General features: G+C 36.8%; 1 protein-coding gene across 1 annotated transcript in view; it reads right to left on the bottom strand.

Annotated features, from left to right (window-relative positions):
- SIAH1 (siah E3 ubiquitin protein ligase 1) overlaps positions 1-21,796 on the bottom strand; it is a 68,971-nt gene extending 47,175 nt beyond the window's left edge. Inside the window, exon 1 of the mRNA XM_059824983.1 lies at positions 21,763-21,796. The gene's annotated coding sequence lies outside the window, so the exon portion shown is untranslated. The remainder of the gene's footprint in view (positions 1-21,762) is intronic.
- Between the last annotated feature and the right edge of the window lie 1,956 nt (positions 21,797-23,752).

The following is a 23,752-nucleotide window of genomic DNA, read 5'->3' as shown; positions in this document are numbered from 1 at the left end:
AGTTCACTCCTTCCAGGCCTCTCTCCTCCTTTGAGAATCCTAGCCTATTAGTTTAAGGTGGTTATGTACTCAGGTTCCCAATGTATTTCCATGGGAGCTTCTCGTTCTTTTCGATTTGTTGCAAAACTGTAGTCAGAAACAGATTTTAAATTGCAGCTATTTCCCCCTTCCCAATTATCATCAAATCTTGTTTCAAATGCCATATCTTTTAAATAAAGTATCAGGAGCTGCCTAATAATTTTTTTCTTAATAGTTTCACATTGTAATGCAATCAAAAGAAGGGTGCCTAGAGAATGAGGTGTCCATGCCAAGCCTTGGTGTTTAATTAATTCATTCATATTTAGTTCTAGAAAATTATTTATAGAATCTTTGAAATGTTTCACTTTGGAACTTAGATAAATGGCTGAGAGGTGTAAAGGAGTAGGATACTGACTCTATTTATGGCCTACAGTGCTACATAATAAAAGTGACAGGATTGTAGCATAAACATACCTGCACTTTCACGTATGAAAAATTTCTACAGCTACTCAGAGCTGAATTGAAAAATATATAATAAATAATAAGAGGAGGAAAGCAGGCAATTTGTGACTTCACTAGTAATGGCACTCATATCTATATGAAAGACAAAAAGTAGTTGAAATTAAAATATTCACCGATGATCTGACATCTATGCTTTTTCTAAGTCACATTATATAACATTTGTATCTTCTGTTGATTCTGGATTTGTCTATATTTATGCAGGTGCTTTAGTAGGAAAAAGAGCGTAATCTTTTTAGGCCGAAATATCTTATCCTGACCATTAATTCATGGTACCTTTAATCTTGAGGGAGCCAAGTAAAGAGACCTCATGATTTAGTTTTTCAGTATAGGCAAGCACTTGCAGTTCTTAAACAAAATAAGCACAACAAATGGTCAAGTCATTTTAAATTAATCTATAAGCAACAGACAGTAAACAAAATTCCTAACCACTCCACAGAGATTCTTGGTCCTTCTAAATAAAGAAAAAAGGAATCTAAAAAACTTTCTTTGTTCATACCTTTCTGCTCTCTCTAGCTTCTTTTTATTTCTCTTTTAGCATCTTCATAATCCTTTCTTCCTCTCTTGGGCTCTGTGGCTACATATGCACAAGTAAATAAGATTAGCCAGAACCTAGTCTCTGACCCTGAAGGCAAGTGGTACACAGCCCAGCCTACATCTGGGAGGGCTGAACTCCCATCTTTTGCACACACACCCCAAGTCCAGCCCTGCCCTATGCTACCCCCCAGCCATGCCTTTGCACTGCCTGGGGGAGTGCTCGCTGGCAGGCCAGAACTGCCTCAGGGAGCGTACTAACAATTAAACAGCATGGATGACTAAGGACCAGCACATGAATCTGTGCCCTAGTCCGGCCTAGTTTGCTAGTACAGACTAGAAAATAACTCTTTTTCTTTCCCCCTGTAGTTATCTTTTCCTTTCCATATTTTAGGAAATTTGCAGTCAGACCAGACATCCTCCTCCTGCAATGGAATTTTACTTCTGTGAAATGCCTGGGAAAAGTCATAGCACCACTCAAAAAGCAACAGTTGGTAGCCTCCTACTTAGATTGTATTTGAAAAATACGCTTGGAGCTGTAAACTTCTACATTCCTTTTAGCTGGGGCTCTTTTGGGGTTATTGTTTTGCCTAGTAGTTCTTGGAGAGCATATTTTCCAGCTGTCACCAAGGAAAAATATCTGGGGGTTAGGCCATCTAGCAGCATTTTCATTACTACACAAAAACCAGGAAAGGAAAGCAAAGAAGTGATCAAAAAAGAGATGGCAGATTTGGGCATACACTTGCACACAAATTAAATACAAAATGCTGATACCACCAGAAGGTTGGGGGGGGGAGGGGGGGCACGGAAATCAGCATTACCACTCAGAAGGACCCTTAGCCTTAGATGAAAATTAAGAATATCAGATTGATTTGGCTGTAAAACTCCAAGGTCTAACTTCCACAATGGTTTCCTGTCTTTGGTGGGCCAGATCCTGAAACAATTCAACAGCTATGATTTGCTTAGGACCTATCAGCATATCTGCTTATGCTTTCACCTACCATTATAGTGTCTGAATACTTTCTATATACAAATTAGTAAAGTCCAAAGCATATTTTATAAAAATCTTTGTCATGTTTCTTACTTGTGAAATCAAATGTTTGAGACACCTTTACTTAAAAAAATATAAAATTTTTTTTGGTCAAAATAATTATTTGGTGCTGTCAGGGTTTTCTTGGGCTGAAGCTGGTATCCAGATTATATATGTAATTCCAACAGTAAGATGACTTTTTCCATAAAGAAGATTTTGCAGAAGTTCCTAAAGATGTTCAGTGCCTCGGTTTAATCTACCCTGGAAGCATGTTTCTAAGCCAGAACCACTTCAATGAAAAAACTTTATCCAGAACTTTGTGATCTACATTGTCCCACGGGATCGCAGTTGTCTTAGCATTTCAGAGACTGAAATTCCATCTTCAGTGTAGCTGTGGTTTGATTGATTAATTACTGTGTCTTGTCACCAAACTAATGAAAAAATCTTGGAAGACAATATGTTATGTAAATTTAATACGTGTAACAGCAGCATTATTTAGCCAAACATTACCACTGGAGAAATACCTATTTCACTAAGTGTGACCGCCACAATATACGACGTTCTGAACTTCGTTTAGAAACAATCAGAACAGCCCCACCAGTTATATAAGACAAGAGTTAGAGACATGATAATGAACAATTCAAGCACAGGACTGATGACAGTAGACACATCCAGAGAATATGCTTAGTGTGTACAGTCCTCTTGAGAAGAAAATCATGCTGGTAAATAGGAACCACACAAGAGGCAAACTTTCTGTTTGTAATAGTATATCTGTCACAAGGGAGGAATCAATGTCACAAGCAGTTGAACTTAAAATAGTACAGTATATTAAACAGAAGAGGAAACAAGTTCAGATGCAAATACTTCTACACAGTGCTTCACAGCCTAAACAAAGAAATGTTGCTTTAAGGTCGATACAAGTCTCTAAGCAAATCACTGGAACTTATCTGCAAAGTTATCCCAGATGGTCCTTCTTGGCTTGACACCACAGTAGCTGCCTCAATGACAGGAGCGATAAAACTCAGTCATTGTATTAAGATAACTAGGCAGCTAAGGGAGTATATCACCATGTGGAAATTCCCTGGAGAATTTCAATGAGCCAGTTAAATGTCGGATATTATCAGTGTCTAAAAAAGATCAGCACACCCTCTCGCAGATGTGCTGGAATGAGTGTAGGGGCTTCCTGGGAGACAGGAAATGGAACTCCTCCCAGAACCCCAAACAAATAAGAGGCGGTTACAGAAAAAGCCTTATTTTCAGAATATGCATCTCTATTAGTGGTCCTTTATAAATAAAGCCTCATAACCAGAAACAAAGACTCATTCAGTGTGAAAATAGCTCAAGAAACACACTCTAGAACTACTACGTTCAGAGAGGAAGCAAAAATCCTCCTAAACTTCAACCAATAAATAACACCCTATTTGCCAAAACAAAGCACTTGAAATGTATAAAAAAGTTCTTTAGCATTAATTTTTCATTTCTGTGACCTCTGACTTTCCTCAGATCCTCCTCTTCTGCCTGTTACCATTTCTCATTGCATTAATTTTGTGTTAACTCATAAGCTCCTCTAAGGCATATTCTGTTCCTATCACATGCTATTTAGCTCCCAGTAGGATGCTATGGATAAATTCTGGTGTACTGTAGAAACACACCAGAATCTCACCACATAGTGATCACATAAGTATTCCCTAGTCATGAACAGACTGGTAATAAATATCAACTTTATCCAACCATCTGCTAAGAATTTTAGAGCCAAATTCAAATGAATACTGGCCTTTATACAATTTCATAGGGGCAGAATTCTGCAATTCTTATGTATCATTCAGATGAGCTAGTTATTACACAGATGAGTACTGCTTAAAGAAAACAGTGTAAACGCATATTGAGGGAGGAATAATACCTAATATTGAGATTATGTGGTAGAAGGAAAAACTCCAGAACTGTCACCTTTCAAAATCAAAATGTTTAGAACTAGAACCATAGAATGGTTTGGGTTGGAAGGTACCTTAAAGATCGTCTAGTTCCAACCCTCCTGCCATAGGCAAGGACACCTTCCACTAGACCAGGTTGCTCAAAGCCCCGTCCAACCTGGCCTTGAACGCTTCCAGGATTGGGGTATCCACAAGTTCTCTGGGCAACCTGTTCCAGTGCCTCACCACCCTCGTGGTGAAGAATTTCTTCCTTATATCTAATCTAAATCTACCATCTTTCATCTTAAAGCCATTTCCCCTTGTCCTATTGCTACATGCCCTTGTAAAAAGTCGCTCTCCAGCTTCCTTGTAGCAGAATTATCATCTTGTATTTGCTACCACCTCATCATTTAATATGTTGTGTTTTGAATTTCAAAACTTAAAAAGCTAAACTGAAGCTACTTCTTCATTAAAACCAAAACTGAATTTGCCCAAGTGAAAGTTTTAAGATTTAATCCATAAAGAACTGTCTTTATGTATGAAAAATGTTCTTCTGTGAAGAACAACTTATGTGGTAGCATAAGGGAAAAAATTTTACCAGTAAATTAGATATATCTTGCAAAATTCTTTCAAAGGCTTCCTAACTGAACTTGCTTACGCTCACAAGTTTTTTTTTAAATAGCATATAAATATTTGAAAGCCAATAGGAACAAGGTGTCTCTAAGTTTTACTTTTAAGAATTAGCAACAAATACCTATTGAAAAGACAGTTTGTTTCTGATTTAGAACTAGTTGGTTTTTTTTTTTTAAATGGTACTCTTACAAACGCAAACCAAAACAAAACTTGGTTTCTTGTTCAACCACTTTCAAAAAGTCTGCAGAGCCAACATAGAAAAAATTCTAAGTATTTGAGAAAGTGGTTTTAATCCCTTTGATTAGGTAGCAGTAATTGCCCTTAGGGTTCTCTTCAAATCAGCTAACATGCTTGCCGCTCCACCAGGTAGCTGTGAAGTGTACCCTTCCTTCTCCCAGGGCCTTAATTATTGCTTCCTCCAGTGGCTGCAACAATCCATTCTGATTTTCATTAGAGACTGTTGTGGACTGGGATCGTCTTCTATAAACAGTGCCATATGGAACTAAAATGCTAACACTAAGTTAAGGGAGTTCTTTGGAGCCTTCAATGAGCACTTTAAAACGTACAAGATAGTAACTAATGCTACCCAAGAAAGCTTAAACAATCACCTGCAAATTCAGCAACATTTTCACGTACTCAAAACTAAACAATTAATAACTATTCAGAAAACATAAATATATTTAAAGCCTGTAAGTCCATGCGTAAATTCCCTGATGTCTTCTATGCCCTGGCTCTACAAGCACAGAATTAGAAAAGACAGTAGGTCAATTTTGGATGAGTCAACTCTTACTGCAGCTTTCTCTCACTCGGAACTAGGCCATCTACTCGCTCTGGATGAGACTATTTTAAATAAGCCCATTCCTGTGAAATTTATCCTAGATACTTCCGTTAAGTCCTAAACATTTCTATACAGTAAGAATGTATGTATGTCAAATCCTATTTCAAAATAAAGCAAATCAGTTCAAATACCTACACCGACAATACTATGGATAGCGCTAACTAGATCTGAACTTTCTCAGAAAACAGAGATCTTTGAAATCAACTTTAGCATCCATTTCAGAAATGATAATATTTGCATGGATAATAGTTTTGGAGCTACCACTGTAACATATTAACTGGAGAAACTACTCTTACCATGTCCAGCTCTGCAACCCTACACACTGACCTTTCCAGTAAAGAAATAATACAGAAAGTACATACAGAAAGTACAAAGCCACACTGAACTAGCCATGAATCGCACAGAAACTTATTCAGAAACTCAGAATTTTTGTCTCTGACAACCAAGTACTGTGCAAATTACTTGACCAGATTCAAAACCTGATATGAAGTCTAGCCCTGTCTGGGAGTTTTTTTTTCCTTCCTCATGCTAGGAATACGACTTTAAACAAAACTACATAGCTGAGTTATGCTCCCACATCATCATTTAAAAATAAACTTATAATCAACTTTTTGTAAATTCATTTTCAAAACTTTTCTGTTGATTTGTATGTATTTTTTATCCCTCAGATAAGTACAATGCTCAGATTATAACCATTTACATAATTATTCATAATTAGCAGGGCTATCCATGTACTACTTGTTATCTAGGACTTTCTGTTGATTACATGTATGCTACAAAGCAGATCTCAAAAATAGAAGCTTCCATTTAATCTCCTCTGCATTACACAGAAATACTTGGCACTTGTTCATAATACATTAGCTTCTAAGTAACTTAATAATAGAGCTAGCTGTCTGACTCAGAGCTATTTCTGAAGCTGCTAATTTGATTTCTTCCCAATAACCAGAAATTCACCATTATGTATACCATTATGTGGCTTTTCTGCTTGCAATGAATTATCCCAGATTACTACATAACTAGATAATCTGATAAGACAAATTTTGTTTGTTTCAGATAACCTTCATTCAAAGCATCTACTACATACAATGATGAATGTAAAGTGAGGATATAATTATTTTTTTTAATAAAACATACCTTATACTTTTGACTTATTTATATGACAGTAAGATATCTTAGGTATCAGAAGAGGATGTGTGTATGCTCAGGGGTCTACACTAACACAAATCTATAGCACAGACATGGCACATGGGTAGCTGGACAGCTGAATGATGAGGTACACATTGATGCAGGCTCATTGTGTGGGTGTAGTTGGTCTAAATTAACATTACTCTTATAGATATATTTACTTGGTCTACATAAGGACTTCTTCCTCATATCTAAGGAAAAAAAATCCAAACTTTGCAGTCATCAATATTACAGCGTCCATAAGAAGAAATTGCATGCTAGCACAGCATATAAACTAGAAGCACATTATTGACATAAGAATATTTAAGTCACAGCTTTAAGATAACCCTAGAGCTGTACACATTCTGTCCCATCCTGGACTTGCTCCTGAGCTCAATGAATTAGTTTCAAGGAGGGATGGGGGAATTTTTTTTCTCTTTTTATGCTTAAAGAGACAGTCAAACAGAGCTGAGGGCTTTTAAAGGGGTAAAAGTGAGAGTCCTCTTGTCCAGTGAGTACATGGAAACTTATTTGGCAACTCAGAATTTCAGATTCAGGCTTTGGTTTCATTATTAGTCATTGCAGACTCTTTCAGAACATGAAAGACTGAATTTAAAATTGAATTCACATAACTTTACTTACAATGTTTTTACTGTAAGAACTAGACTAGCAATCATACACAATTTAGTGAATGCGTTGCTATACAACAGATTTGACCCTACACTTCTTTCAGTTAAAAACTCTGAAATTAGTGTGGATTTTGCCAGTGTGGATGCAACTTTACCTCCCATCCCTGCCCCCAAACTATCAAAGATCAAATAACCTTAGAGTTAGTAATTCATTAAATAACATAGACTGCATAAACAGAATGTTTGATTGGGTTCCAATTTCTCATAGATGAGACACTAGGGCTGCTTAGTGGAGATTAGCAAGATTGCATGCAATGGTACGTATTTTGCCTTTTAGGTAGCCACAAATAAAAAGATGTACAGTTTCTCATAAAAGATTTAACTGTTGATTATAACCTCTAAACATACCTCCTGGTTTATATTCAGCTGATATTAAGAATGCATTTGCATGTCAATAATAAAATCCAAAATAATCTGAGAATTTACTTCAATTTGCTGATCCCACGTGTCAGATTTTGTTTGCTACAACCTAACTATTGACTTTTCAAAATACGAATCTGAACAATTCCTGCCAGAAGTTTAATGTTATTTTTCTCAACCCCTTAGGGAGTTGAAAGAAGTTGATTCAGAAAGACAATAATTTTCTGGTCATTCAAATCGAAACCGAACATCATCACTTGGTGAATCTGAGGAACATAAATAATTTTATTATGATACTGTGTTTAAGCCGATAATCATCTCCTTGGGTATCAGAGAATCCGCTAGATAAAAACAGCAGTCCCTCTGATTACCACCTCAATATTTGGGCACAATCCAGATATTGGGAAAGGAGTCAAAAAGTCAAATCCGTAGTTTGTGTAACGAAACAGCAGAGAAGATGGGTGACAATGCTAGTGGCAGCAGAGAAACAATGGAGAGAGTAAGACTTGAGAAGAAGTTTCCTATAGTGAGCACTTTCTGATAGAAATCTTTCCTTGTTAATATTGCTGTCACAGAGTCCAATTCCTGAAGACAGTGGGTTAACAATGCATAAATATATGACAACTCATATTTGTGCAGTTACAAAGCTTTCAGTACTGCTGCCCATGCTGCTCCTACTGTGAATGAGAAGAGGATTTTGGCAATCACATTTAGAATTCTTAGTCATTTTCTCCAACAATTTAAAGTAATATTTAAATAAATACATTTGTTTCACCTTTCATATCTGCTTTCATGGAAGGAAAGCAAGTAAGGACTGCTACAGACATGATAATGGTAGATTTCATGTGATCTCACATAAGTCATTCTGATTGCTGCTTTCTGAAATAGTAGAGTGTCACCTCTTCACCACTAAAGTTATCTTCAGAAAGACCAATCATCTGCAATTACAGCTGACAATGATGGGAGATGCATATGTAACTTTAGCTCTTTCCAAGTTAGCAGTTCCTGACTGATGAGTACCCCGAGAAACCACAAATTTGTAACAAGCTGGGAACATTTTTCTTGCTGGGCATGAAGATTCAGTGAGGCAGTTCAGGGGCAGGAGGGGAAAGAACATTAGATTGCCTACTTCCAGCTCCTAAGGAGACTTCGTCTACACATTTTTCTGTCTTTTGTTCTATCAACCGGAAGATAAAGAAGTAATATAAACATTTATGCCACCTTATGCTGCATGAGTCCTCACATTGACCCTAAGGACCCTAAACACAAATTTGCACAGACAGGCCACAAAGCAATGTACGACCTGGATTGCAACACACAAATACCACCCATCAGCTGTGCTCTAGAGTTTTTGACCAAGCTAACAGGGAGACACATACATTTCTGTAAGGACAGAAACACGCAGAAAGTAATCAAGCATCTGGAGATGGGTAACGTGTTATGAAGTGAGTTGAAGAATAATAGATGGAAGTTTCTTGTTAAAGCAAGAAGAATGCATGCCTCTAGGCTGCAATAAAGAACAAGACATCCCAATTCCCATTGTCCTTAAGTAACCACTGCAGCCATCTCCACAGACAACATCTTTATGGCATTAATAGCATGCTGTTATTCAGGCCTTCCTCTCCCAAGTACACAGACTAAAACTTCTAGTTGCAGGTTTGGTCACCTATGCTTTCATATATAGGTCATATAAGAAAAACGAAACTCTCAGAAACCAGCTTATTTGTGTTAAGGCCTCCAAGGAGTGCTTAGTTGGCATAATTCAATTTCTTCAGTGTTGTATCAACAAGAATTCTGCTGATAAAAGACAAAGTTGCCTTCGTGGTACGAAAAAAAAAATCATCTTATAAATGATTCATTAGTTGGAGAAAATAAAAAAAAAGAGGTGCCCCATATATAGAAAGATCAGGTCAAGAATCTCTTATAAATTTTTTTTTTTTTTTTTTTTTTTTTTTTAAGAGTTAGGGTACCATTATTTCAGTAATTGTGTAGAAATCTGGAAGCAGTTTTTGTTATAGAAAATGCCTTATGAAAAAGGTTCTTTCAGGCTGGGAAGGGAGTGCTGGATTATAAGCGATGTTATGCAAGCCTGCTGCTCCAGAAGCCAAAACCCTGCCCCATCAATTGCATAACCAGCTCCAAGGGAGATCTGAGCCCTGCTCCTTTACGAAGGAGCCTCTATGGAAATTCAGCAAGTTACCAGCCTTCCCCAGGCAATAAACAAGGCATTTACTGTCACTTGGTATTTGCTGGAGCCAATTTGATTTTTTTGCCCCTTCTCATTTAACAGTGTAAACAAAGAAACAACTTATAAAAAAAATGACACTAGGCAGACTGTCTCCCATTGACACCATTCTGATCTGGGAATCATATTGCCCCTTTGAAACGCTGAGCAAGCCTGTAGGCTGCTGGTACAATTCTGAAACGGTTCTGAAAGGAAGTGGGAGAGGCAAAAGCAAAACAAGATGCTCTGCAGTGGAATGCGCTAAGGAAAACCAAATACTTCAATGAATATTTGAATTCCTCAAGTGTGGGACAAGACCTACTTATCTCATCCTTAACAACTGAAACCGCTACAAAAAAACATAGGGCTGATTTAATTGGACATTAAAAAAATGTCATGCTTCACTGCGGCTCAAGAGACATTTTAACCATTCAGTTACCATGTTTTTGCTGTGCTGTTCTTTCTAGATTGTAGTTCTCAGTCCTGTTACAGGGCATGCCAAACTATTTTGCCAGGTTTGTACAGGTAAAAAGGTTACAGAAAAATACAACTGAAAATAACAACACAACTTTCATTTCCCATGTACCTCTGCACTGATTCTTGATCCGTATTAATATTATTCTTCCTCTATTGTTAGTACAGCATTACTAAAGCCTTCTGCATGGGTATTGTTCTCATCTTTACTGGTCTATGAACTGATTTTACATGCAGGATGCTGCACTGTTGCTTTTCTATTCTATCCGAGTCTTGATAACCCATTGGGCAAGTCTGGTCAAGGGCTGGCATTTTCCATAGACAAAACCACACAAAGGACTCTCATGAATATTGTTGCTTATAAGCACTTCCCCCCCCCCTTATTTCTTCTTCCCTTGTCCTTCCAATCTCATTCAGCTTGGAAAGGATGACTAGAGATTTCACTCAGACACCAGGCTGGAATTAAGAATGGCAAATGTTGGAACAGACAGGTAAAGTTTGTTTAGATTTAGTTTTCAACGTAATTTTGTTTTACTCTTGTTTTTAAAAACAGAATTCTTATGGCTAGTGTTACATTTTTTCTAAATACCTCATTTGTTGATTACTGGTTAGGGTAAAGAATTTTTGTAGAATAGCATGTAAATTTACATTGATTTCCCTACAGCAGCAGTTTTTCAAACAGCATCTCCTGGAAAAAATCTTGCTATTCATAAAATATATTGTTTTGTCAATCATTTTCCTGCAAAGCATTCAGCAGAACTGAAAGACCTGAGTTACATTTCCTTCATAAATTTACAAAGAGACTGAAGTATAACAAAAACACCCACCATGTTTGAAGAAAGCAGCTGCACAGTCACTCAAAAGAAAAATTTTCCCACCATTCTTACATCATTATGTGTCACATTTGACTTGAAAAAAATTAGCCACATGCTAAAAATCTAGCCCAATATTTCTAAGTCTTCAAAAGCAATTAACTGTAAAAAGCAAAGCAATGTTGCAGTTTGTAATATAGAACCCAGCAATTAAAGATCTGCGTACTAACAGGAAGCACTCGAAGAAGGGCCTTTTGAGTTTTCAGTTTCTAGGATTCCTTAGATATGATTCATAAGATTAAAACTGGTGAAGTTCACAGCACAAATCCCCCTCTCTCCCTTGAATCACACTGCACAACATGAATGATTGAGCAACATATCCTAGCCACCTTTAAGATACATTCAATTATCCTGGCCATGGCTCAAAGTGGGCTTTATTACAAACAACTAGATAACCAAATACAAAGAGAAAAATTGTAATATGAAATACATTAACAGGAGTATTATTCCACACGATACACAAGGCGCGAGCTAGCTACAAGAACTATCAAATGTCATTACTGGGTATGTACATGCAAACCAGCTCGAAGTAACTTTTTCCCCTTCACAATTAATTTTCCTAGTAAATTAATAATCATTAATCAGAGTCTGATGATCTTACCACGGGCATGCAGAGGATTCCCTTTGCTTTGCTGCTTTATTAATATGACTACTTCACTCTCATTTCTTCACGATTGCTTAAAAATCCAGCTGCTTTGCTTTGAGATGTTAAAATCCCCCTGAAAGACCATTTTGGCCATACATGTTCCTGTAGTATCCTAAAAGTCACTTTAAACACTGATCACTGACCAAATTATGTAACGTGATTGATTGAACAGAGCTTAGCAAAGGAAGGCCTTTTCAGCCATCACCTTAGTCCTCACATTGTTTTCTAATTAGTTACTGTGTTTGAATCTATGCCAAACAACACACCCTTAGCTAAGCATCCGTTAAAACTTCGGTCAGTAAATTAGTCAAGTTGTGCAATCCCTTTTAACTCTGTCAAGCCAAATAAATATTGCCTTGACATTATGGAGACACTCTGAGTAACCAAAGTAAAATGTGTTCATAATATATAAACCTGAACTGTTTTCAATTAAAAAAAAAAACCCAAAACTTTTGGCAAAAGGCTTTTAGAACCCAAAAGCACTTATTTTCCCTTGAAATCAATGGGAAGGAGTCAATTAGGCAGTTCTGAAAATTCCATTTGGTGTATATCTGAATATTCAGTTACCAAAAATATCATTATAGACAGAATTTTCAATTAACTACAGTGGTCTGGACAAGTTGCTTATTTACGATCCATTGTGGTAGCTAATTACACAAAGGATATCTAAATGTATTATTTGTACAATTTGAAAGAAGTCAATAGAGATTATATCATACCATAATATATAAATTACTCACATTTGATACAAAGTATTATACTCCCAGAAAACAAAAAGACATTAGGGCAGATAGATACCTACAGATACAGTACAGTCGGGCTATGTCATAAATAAGCAACCTGTGGACCTTATTTTTAATCTGCAATATAATTCTCAACCTAACTGTCTCCACAAATGTAATGACATAGACTGAGTTTAGTTTCCATCTAGGCACTTTCAGTGAAACAAAAGAAGTTACAGCTGCACCTACTTACAGACAGGATTTGCTTAAGAGTTATAGTCCAGGTCAACTTCCCAAGGTGTAGTAATTTTATTATTAAATATTAAGTGAGCGCAAATATAATTTTTTTAGGCTTAAGTATGTTGGTAATGAAGCGTTCTCTGGCAGCAATTAAGGAGCAGTTTGAATTAGGAGCTTAAAACTATGATTAATCTGCAACCTAAGAGCAGGCAAGAGGAAAAATTTGTGAGACAGAGCATCCTGTGGGCTTCTCACCAACTACCTCTTATTTTGTTGCAAGGGTTCCTAGTCTTCACAAAACCCTGAAAAAGTGTCAGTTATCCATCCGGTTGCATACAGAGTAGACCTTGACAAATAAGCCTGTGTAATTTATAGGAGAAAAGATCAGGAGGTAAGGCAACTGTATTTTACCCTGCATGTACCAGAGCATTTGATTTATTATTGTATAGAAATATATATGTATATGATATACGTATTTTATATATAATTTATATAATATTTTATTTGGAACAGGAACAACACTAAAAGGAGTAAAGGCAGGCTGACAATAGATCTTTAAACATAACTATCAACATTTGCAGGTTACCAGATGATCCATTCTTGAATCGTGCCGCTTATACTTGTATAAGCAATCTAGACAGTTGTGCAAAATCTTTACTGCCAAAGTCTTTATAGGATGGCAAGTAACATTAATGATGTTAAACACATGGTTCAATAGCCATATTGAACATTAATATAATTGAGTGTATTACAAGATATCTAGGAAGGAAGAAGAAAGGACACAAAAACATACGTTTGAGATGGAAGCCATCCTGAAAAGCAACAATTCACAGGAAGACCTGAGGATCATTGTAACCAACACAATTCATCTCTTTGTGCAACCTTGTAATAAAAAGGGTCAGCAATACCTACATTAATCATTTTATTACTTCGGTAGTTCTTTACAATGGATTTTTGCATATTTGTAAACAAGAATATCAAGTAGAAACTTAGTATTTCACATCAGTGCACATCTTTGGAAAGACAGCTTCTCTTCAATTCTGATATCCATACTTCAAGAATGAAAATATTTTGGAAAGCTTAAAGCACAGAGGCCGTAACAGTGACACAGGGGACAGGATGTTAACAAAGCTCAACTTCGTCAAGGAAGATTTTGATAGATGACAGTCACTAAGCATAGCTATTTACACATTTAAAAAAATTTCTCAGTTTTGCTGGTAAACAGAAGTAGATAGGAGACAAAGTCAACATTAGTATTTCCTACTAGTGAAGTTCCACTATTTTTGATAAACTTTATCAGGGTAGGTGCCAGAAGAGTCTCTCACCTAGCCATTTACTTACCAATAGATGGATCTGAATGGCATGCTCTCTCCTAATTCTCTGCTTGCAGCATTTAATCTCCCAGAATGCAAAAAGCTGCACACTAGGACAACCATCCAAATTATTAGGTGAACTACCATTGCCTGTCATCTACATGTCAGGCTATATAATTTAATGGCTGTTTGACTATAAACTCTACGAAAGTAAAATATAACTATCTTTACTAACTACATAACAGGATGCAGACTAATAATGAACACAGCAGAATGCTAGTGGCTTCTGGAGAACCAGACATAGCGATTCCTTGAATAGCAAACATTAAGTATTTTAAAAGATATTACTTAATTACAATTAAGTACACCTAACGAAGAAGCCAGAGTTAAAAAGCAAGTCAGAAATGTGCTTGGTATTCAATAAGAATAATTAAGTTGTTACACCAAGGCATCATTTTGCCTCAGGATGTATGTCAAATAGGAGTACATATTCATACATAAAATAGCAATATATACCCTAAACCAACTTACAACATATGGAACCAATGAACATGAATATTACATAATTTTCTTCCCCATATTTATTAAGAATGTAACAGTATGCCCATGAGTCTGCCAGGCAGATCTTCTGCATTTAGTGGTAAAGAATATGCATATTGAATAAGGCCTAATAAATAGAACACCAATGTCTCTATTATCATGTTCAAACAGATTCACCAAGAAGTTGTGAAGTTAGTTATTAGCAGTTTTCTCTTTCACTTGCAGTTTCAAAACTGCAAAATTCAAGCCCTTTCATGCTTTCAGTGGATTTCTTTACATTTCATAACATGATCTGCAGAACAAGGCTAGTGTAATTAAGATTATTCTGTTAAACATAGTATTTTGCATAGTGAAATGCGTGGCATACCATATCCTGTAAACCTCAAATGTGGAGGAATATAGCTATAATAGGTTAAGGTTTAGTGACATCACCAGCAAAATAAGGATATTTCCAAGATATACTTGCCTTAAATTCTCTTTGTTATGACCAAGAGTAGCTCTTTCAGGCACAATTTTTTAATAAAGTAATTCATTATATTATTAAACTGCCAGACCAGACTTTCAGCAGATGGAGCTAATTAACAAACATAGCACACCAGGCAGGCAAGGAATGTCTCAAAAAGTCAGAGTTAAAAGCAAAATGGTAATATATAGACCATTGATCAATGCCATACCATTTGCCAACTGTGTTACTGTGTAAGCAGATCTTGTCTTCCCCAGATTTACCTTGATGACTAAACAAGCATATAATCTATGAAATTTATACTCACTGTGCTAAAAAACCCCAATGGCTTTCTTTTGGAAACTTTTTCATGGGCTATTTCCTGTTGATTTGTTCTAGTTAGGTATCTAGCTAGTTTTCATTGGCAGGATTTTCTGTTGCCAAAGGACTGGAATGTTGAGGCTTTTACATTGACACGCGGGTTTTTTCTGTGTGTAATCTCCCTGTTTACTGTCCTGGCCATTCTGAAAATGCCAAATCAAGTTGAAATGCTGCAGATGAAGATTCTTTCCTTTCCATAAAATATAATAGGTTTGTTGGGTCTGCAACTCTGTCTACCGACTAGCATGCATACATAAAAACAACATGCAAAGATTATCCTACTAATAAAAAAAGCTGTTTTAACTCTTTCTGGACAGATATACATCATGCTTCTCAACCTAAGTTTTGCTCCACAAGAAACTTCCTTGAAGAGTTTCAGAAAAAATTTCCACAATCACAACCAAACATGCAGTTCCATAGACTAAAATCGTAATGAGAAAGCTCTTCAATATTTTCAATTGTATTGTAAACTTAGCTTAAAAAATTTCAACTTGAACCCCCACCAAATTTGCAGCTTGGTTGGTGTCTCTAAATTAGGGGAACCCAGTCAACAGGCTTGAGGGCAATGCTGTCATCCAGAGGGAGTTAGACAGGCTAGAGGCTTGGGTCAGCAGAAACCTTATGAAATTCAATAAGGACAAATGCAGAGTCCTATATTTGGGATGGAACAACCCTGTGCAAGAATACAAGCTGAGTACTGTTTGGCTGTGAGCAGCTGTGCTGAAAAGGAGCTGGAGATCCTGATTAATAGCAAGCTGAACATAAGCCCACAGTGTGCTCTAGCAACCAAGACAGCCAATAGCATCCTAAGCTGTACTAACAGGAACGGTCCTGTAGATTGAAGGAAGTGATTGTCCCCCTGTACTTGGCTGCATACAAAATACTATGACCCATTTGGGGTTCTCCAATCAAGCAAGACATTGATTAACTGGAGAGAAAGAGTTCAGCAGAGGACCACCAAGACAGCCTGGAGCACTCATCCTGTGAGTAGAGACAGAGGAAAAAGCGCTGATACAGCCTCAAGAAGGAAAGGTTTTGGGGGGACCTGATAGCAGTCCCCCAGTACCTACAAGGAGGTTATCAAGGAAACAAAAGCAGGCTCCTCACAGTAATGCATGGTGGAAGGATGAGAGGTAAAAAACAAATTGAACCAAGAGAGGGTCAGATGGATTCAAGGAAAAAAAAAAAACCCACAAAAAATCTTACAAGTATGAGGACAGCCAAGCAGTGGAACAAGTTGCCTAGTCTCAGTTCTTGGAGGTTTTCAAGACTCAACAGGATAAGGCCCTGAGCAGCCTGATCTTGTAGCTGACCCTGCTTTCAGTGAGAGGTTGGACTAGGTGCTGTTCAGAGGTCCTTTCCAACCTGAATTAATCTATGATGATATTGACTTAGTAAGCAAAATTGGGCCCTATCTTGCAATAATTGTTAACCAAACTCAACAGCAGGAGAATAAAAGATAGTTAAGATCTTCCACCAAACATGCTTAGACTTCACAAAAGCATTCACTACATAAGTATTTGAAGTTAAGCAGAAGTTACCATAGGCTGAAAAAAATTATCTAAGAGTCTTTTTTTTTTTATGCTTAGAACTTTGTAAGTGGTGAACAACCATGGATCTTTAGATGGATGCCTTGATTCTGTACATGAAATTCTATTCTTTCTTATTTTCTAATTGAACACCTTATGTTTGCTGTTGAGTAGACAAACAGTGGGCTTAATAGAACTAATGTACAGAATCATCACAAACATCAGCCTCTTCAATAATACATTTACTGGAAAAAGTTCAGTCATTGAGACAATTTTTTCCAAACTTAAAAAAACCCAAACAAGTATGTAATCCTATTAAGGTCAGCTGAATAAGAACTGGAGGACTGGGCAGCTGATCGATAATATTAAAGTCAAATTTTAGAGTATTAAAAATGTCTATTAAATGAAACTCACAAGGCTATAAGCTTCCCAAATAGCAATTTCACTGTCACGTGTTTTTTTTTTCCAAAGATTGCCCTTGTGGCAAAGGTTTTTCTTTAATTTCTGACCTATTTTTTGAAAGAAAACAGTTCCAGTAAATAGGTTACAATGGGAGCTGGACATCCTGGCTCAAATGATGAAATCTTATACTGACTCCCCAGGTATAGATGCAGTCTTCCCCAGTGAACTCTTAAGTTTACCCCATAGATAAACCAGATGGGAAGGTTCTGCAGCACTACAACAAACGCTGGCTTCCAGACCATATGCTCGTTCCAAGACCATATGCCCTTTGTGACGGTCCCAGATTAACCCAGTTCGTGTTAACTCAAAACCTACACATGGCACTTTTATAGGCCATTGGATTAACTCACAGAGCCCCCTTCCCTATCTCTCAAAAAAATTAAACAAACCCCAAACCAAAAAACAACCCCCCAAAACTCTCAAACCTAACCCCCACAAAATGCACCCCCCATCAAAAAACAAGACACCTCCCCTAAAAAAGAAACCAACACAAAACATTTTGGTTTCTTTTTTAAAAAAGTATTACAGACTTTAATTACGTAGAGAAAGGAAGCGGTGGAGTTTTTTTTTTGGTCCAGGTGAAGCAGAATCAAGGGTGGAAATACTAAAAGGATTTGCTTTATTAAACTAGTTAAAACAAACCCTCAAATTAGGGCACTTCCAAATTAAACCCAAACTATAGACCAGTTATGACATCTCTAGAATTTAGAAGAACATGCTTGTCTACAAGTCTTTTCTTCTTTAAATCCACAACCAATTTTGTTTCACGAATGAAATAAGTGGTATGTTGAAGATTCCATTTGCAGGTGCATTGGCTCTTGCAACTCAATTAAATGCCTCACTAACTTCACACATCCAAGCATTTCTGCATGGTTGGTTCATATTAAACAATTCATAAGAAACAGAAAATATCACAAAACGCTTCTGTAATCAGATATGCCATTGTACTATAAATTATTTTTGTGAAATAGAAACTATGCTAATAAATACAGAGGCAGCTGGTAGAGAAGCCTTTATGGTTAAACAGACCATCATCTCTTTATCACTGGTTAAGCAGAAGAGAATTCCTAAGGAAACAAACACTTGTAAGAAGCTTACCTCCGAACTGCCAGGCTAGGCAGATTAACAGCATTGTCAGTCACACCAAATCACCATGATTGTTACTTCACTTTTATGCAAGCATTCTGTTGCTTGCTAGTTTTGTATTTTAAAACCACAACAGCTTATGTTTAAAAAAAAAATCAAAAACCAAACAAAAAAATCTAAACCCCCAAAAACTTGTGTACTAAAGTTTCAAGTAAACATTTATGCTTACTTTTGTATTGAACAGCAGTGACAAAAGGAGTTATGGTAGAGGATGAACTAAGGGCCTGGAAACCACCAGCAAAACAAAAGCTCATGAGGGAGATGGGGAGTTTGTCAAGAAGCTCTTTCAGGCCAAGAAGGCTCCAATTTCATATTAACCTAAGATCAAAGCATCAATACATTTAACGTGCCAAAGACATTCAGAATGGCTCTATGGCATACTTCACACCGGAAATGCTCTTTCTGCTTTGGAAAAGTATCACCCTGTGCCAGGTTAGGACAAAAACAGACACTCTAAAGTACACTGAAGTTTCTACAGAAGCATTTAAGCATCGGTCTCTGCAACAAGATAGTGAACTTGCTACCTTTAATGCCAGCAAGTGACATCTGAGCCTGATGCTCAGTATTGTAGAACTTATAACTTTCTTATGGGCTCATTTATTTAAGCACCAAACATGTGATGAACCTTCTAAAAACAATCCCGGTCTGCACCAACAACTGCAGTGAAACCAGTGCAGCATTCCCCACATAGTTCAAAATTCAGACTGCCTGTTCCTGTGCAGCCGCTATAGTACAACCTGTTTCATGTTTATGCCTCCAGCTTTGAGTGTCTCTACTTAGATCCCTTCCATCTTCATGACAGCAAGTTTAAGAATGATCAGAACTGGAACTACATCCAGTAAGTTTAGCAAGTTCACAGTTTCATTACTGTGAAATCAGTTCTATTTTTCCCCTCTCTCAAGAGTACGGTGGATCTTGCAACAACCTGTAGCCACATTTGGGACAGTTTACATGGAAATGCTGCCCAGCCATGTGGCTGCAGTTGTGCATTCCTGTAGCGTATGACATACTGCTCCAGACAGTGCTAATGGCATGGGACCTAAAGTACATTTACCTTCCACTGTAAATCCACATCTGATCTTCCTTTCCTGAGGTAGTCACATTTTGGTAATACGATATGAATGCAAAAGATAGGCTTTTAAAAAATGTAAGCGCTTAGGTGCTAAAGCCACACTTTCTGAAGTACCTGAAGCACTGTAGTCTTTCAGAGGTATTTACGTACCTATACCCTTCTGAAAATTCTGTAGAGCTCCTATCTGTATTTTTAGACCCTTAAGTGCCCTGTAAGCTCCTAAGTACTTTCTGGAACAAAAACTGCCCTGTTTAAAAAAAAAATAAAAAATAAAAGAAGAGAGAGAGAAGCTGTAACTCCTGAAGCACTATCCAATTACAACTGGATGAGTTGGAGGTAAGGAAATACTTGTTTATATCTTCACATCATCCACAAAATTATTCTAGATTTAAAAAACAAACTAAAAAAACCCAAAAAACCTGAGTGATAGCTAGATGAATATAACCCCTACTGAAAAGCAGAAAAGAGAATGATAAGAAAATTGAGCTCAGCTGGTTTGATTTCCTCAAATGCACATAATGTTCCTTCTTAAAATTATTAAGCAGGTTTATTATATTAAACACTAAATCGCAACAGGGAAAGAAAATGTGTAGTGTATTTCTATCACTTAAAAAGTGTCTATATATTAACAGGCAACAGCTGTATATAGAAATACATGTTATATATAGTGATGCAAATATTACATTTACTTTTTTTTTTTGCAAAATTTTGGAAATATTGTGAAGATAACTGCCCCAGCAGTACAAACTCTATTTTCTCTACAGATTTTTTCCTATTATTTTCTTCATTACCAATTCAAATTATAGGTTTTCCAAATTGCCTAAGCAGACCTCTTTCTGCAAAACCCTTGAATTTTTTGCACTTTAATTTCTGTATCCATCAATGGAAATAACAATATGAACTTCTTAGTAATAATTCTCTAGAGATTACAGGTGAAGAATCCTCTGTACTTCCCAAGAATTATCATTAGTCTGTAAATATTTCCTTCTGCAGTACCTTTAAATGGACTTCTGCCTACAAAAAGCTTTTGTAAATAGTTTAGCAGCAACTCATCATTGCAGTTCACGGCACCGCATTTTGATACTGGAACAGTTTTAGGGCTCCTTGATGGTAGTCTGTTTAAGTCTTTGGGAAAAACATACACAGGCAGAAGTTCATTCAAGTAAGCACGCTAATCTATATCAAGCCTGAAAGGTTATATCTAGCTTGGAGAGAAATGCTACATCTAACTAGCTCAAATGGTATTTAAGTACCTGAAGATATCAATGAGAATCACAGCAAAATTTTTCAGTAGTTATTTTTACTTTTTATTTAATTCTACTCCGAAACAGAATTCTCATGGGGAACCAAACCAACACAATGGAAAATTTGGTCTATCCAACCACCTGCTAGCTTATTTCTAAATAAACCATAGATATCGACATAAATTTTTTCACTAAAACATGTTTATATACCTCACTATTTAAGATGCAGCAAGATGACTAAAGCCAACATAAAAACAGACTTGCATAGACATACAAAAATGTCACATTAAAAGTTGTCCTTATAAATTAAGAGTTGGTCATATGTTTTTCACGCTCGAAATTCTGGCTTTCCATTACTGGTTTGGTTTCTCCCCCTCCAGTCACTCATCAATGCATTAGAATCAAATATGAAACATTGTAGGCTTATGCCAAAGCAATAACTTACTTAGATTGCTAAAACAACAAGAAACCAATAAAAAACAATCAAAACTACAAGATAGTTAGAAAATTAGAGAAAAAAACCCAAACCTTATATGAAAAAACAGCCATGAAACTCTTCATATGCCTGCATCACCCTCCCAGTTCTTTGAATTTTCATTTTAGAAAGCAGAGTCTTCATGCCATGGCCTAGCTTTTACTCTGAATTTGCAGGTCACATGGCATAGCAGAACCTTAATTCAGCTGGGTCTGTCAGGTATTTCCATAATACCAGTTACCAATCATTCCAGTATATATTCTGTTCACCTGTGAGCTAAATTACCTTGTCAGTGCATAGTCTTGCTTTAGGAGTCATGGGGGAGTGGAGTATCACAGATGTCTTCAATATAATGCTCACAGGAAGCTTCAGGGAACAACCTGGTTGAAGGGGAAACACAGATAAGGTTGCAGCCCATCACAGTGTATGCCATATTTTCTCCCTTTCAACTCTGTTAAGAGATGGTGAAATCCTTCCTACTCTTTTTTCTGTCTTAGCAGGAAAGTCTTGGAAGCAGCTTTGCCTTCTTGCGAGTGCAAGGATTACAAGTGTTGCCCTGATGAGCTGCATAGTGATAGGTCCTGATATACACCTTCACACACTCTAAAGCCAATACCTGCATAACATAAGAACGACACAGTATATATGCCATTTTTTCTTTTGAAATATGCACAACAGAAAATGTGCATTTATTTCCAACACTGTTCAGTAGCATAGAGTGTCAAATCAATTAGTAAAACAGACAGTTCTCAGAAAGGCAGTTAACACAGATGAAATGTTAGAAAGTGTAAAATTTTAAGCCTGTTAAACTCATATTGTACCATAGGATATGATTTAATACCCAGCTCCTTCCACAATTACGGTCTGTACAGAGACAGAGTGAGACAATAGCATTGTCTATGGCAGTTTGGTAAGCTGTACAACTCACAAACACAACCTATTCTGAAATATAAACACAGTTTTCAAATATACTGTCGTATTTACACTCGTGAAATAGAACTTGCTTCATATACCCACTCAGTGTATTTTAGAGACTTCTGCTGAACGCTGCTTATCGTATTTCCCACCCTTCTACACACTGGTATCTGATCAGACCTTCTGCTCCATGTCTGCATTCACTAACCACAAGATAGCCTTAAACAAGATTTTAACAGACAGACTTTGTGCTTGTTTCACTCAGTAAGAAACTGGAAAGAAACCTTAATAACTTCAAATTTTCATACATTTTTAAAAAATAGTTTTATAGCAGAGTATAGAACTACTCACTTCATTGTTTAAGGATGTCATCCTTTGGACTGGAAGGACCTTTCTAGATAGAACAGCACACAACCTCTACTGTTTTGATACCAAACAAGGTATCTCCTTGCCCAACAGCTTGCCTTCTTTTATTTAGCTGAAATCATCTTGTGTATGACTGTTTCTGTATGTTTACAGCGTTAGGAGATATTATCTTAATGAAACTTTTTCAAAGTACACCTACCCTGTATTTTATAGGAGGAAGAGAATACGTGCGTGCAACACTAGTATTTAATCCATAACCACCACAACTAAATAGCAGTCCTAGTAACGAGGTGTCACATATACCTTAGATGGGAAAAAAAAAAATAAATCTAGATTCTGTTTCTGTCTCTGCCACTACAGCACTGACTAACCATTGGCAGCTCTGCTAACTCTCCACTTCTCTTCCCACCTAAGGGCTTATGAACAGAGACACACAATTTAAGGCAGACACCCATTACATCCTTCTTACTGTGTATCACTCACCATTAGTGCATTACGGTACAAACAAAAGACAAGCAAGAGCCTATCAGTGAGGAAAGAAATAAAGGGCTATAACATTTTTACAGGAACATTACAAACTAATTTAAGCTGCTTTATTATTTGTGTATAATTAAATATCATATTAAAAGAAATCATAACCTCCCCTCCCAAATAGCTCCTCAAGCAGCAATTACATTCACCTCCTACCAGAAACATTTGAATAATGTCCCTGAAAGGCCCTGAGACTAAATCCACCAGATGGGATAGATGAGATATTCTGGGCTTTTGCATGAATTATTTCAATCCATCATAATTTGGAAGACTCATAGCTGCTGTAATACTGGAAAGCTTAATTTGATTTCCGTTTATAAAGTAGGGCTTTGATGGATGCTATAAAACAAAGGATAACCATCTAGCTACTATATCTGTATCTTCTCTGCATTTTTGTTGACAGCAGAGAACTGAGGGCTCTGACTCATGACCTACAGCAGTTTAAACCAATATGCCAGCTGTG

Source organism: Gavia stellata, chromosome 15 (genome assembly GCF_030936135.1).
Source record: "Gavia stellata isolate bGavSte3 chromosome 15, bGavSte3.hap2, whole genome shotgun sequence".
Lineage (NCBI taxonomy): Eukaryota > Metazoa > Chordata > Aves > Gaviiformes > Gaviidae > Gavia > Gavia stellata.
The sequence above is the reverse complement of the archived record's forward strand: the minus strand, read 5'-3'. Positions and strand labels throughout refer to the sequence as shown.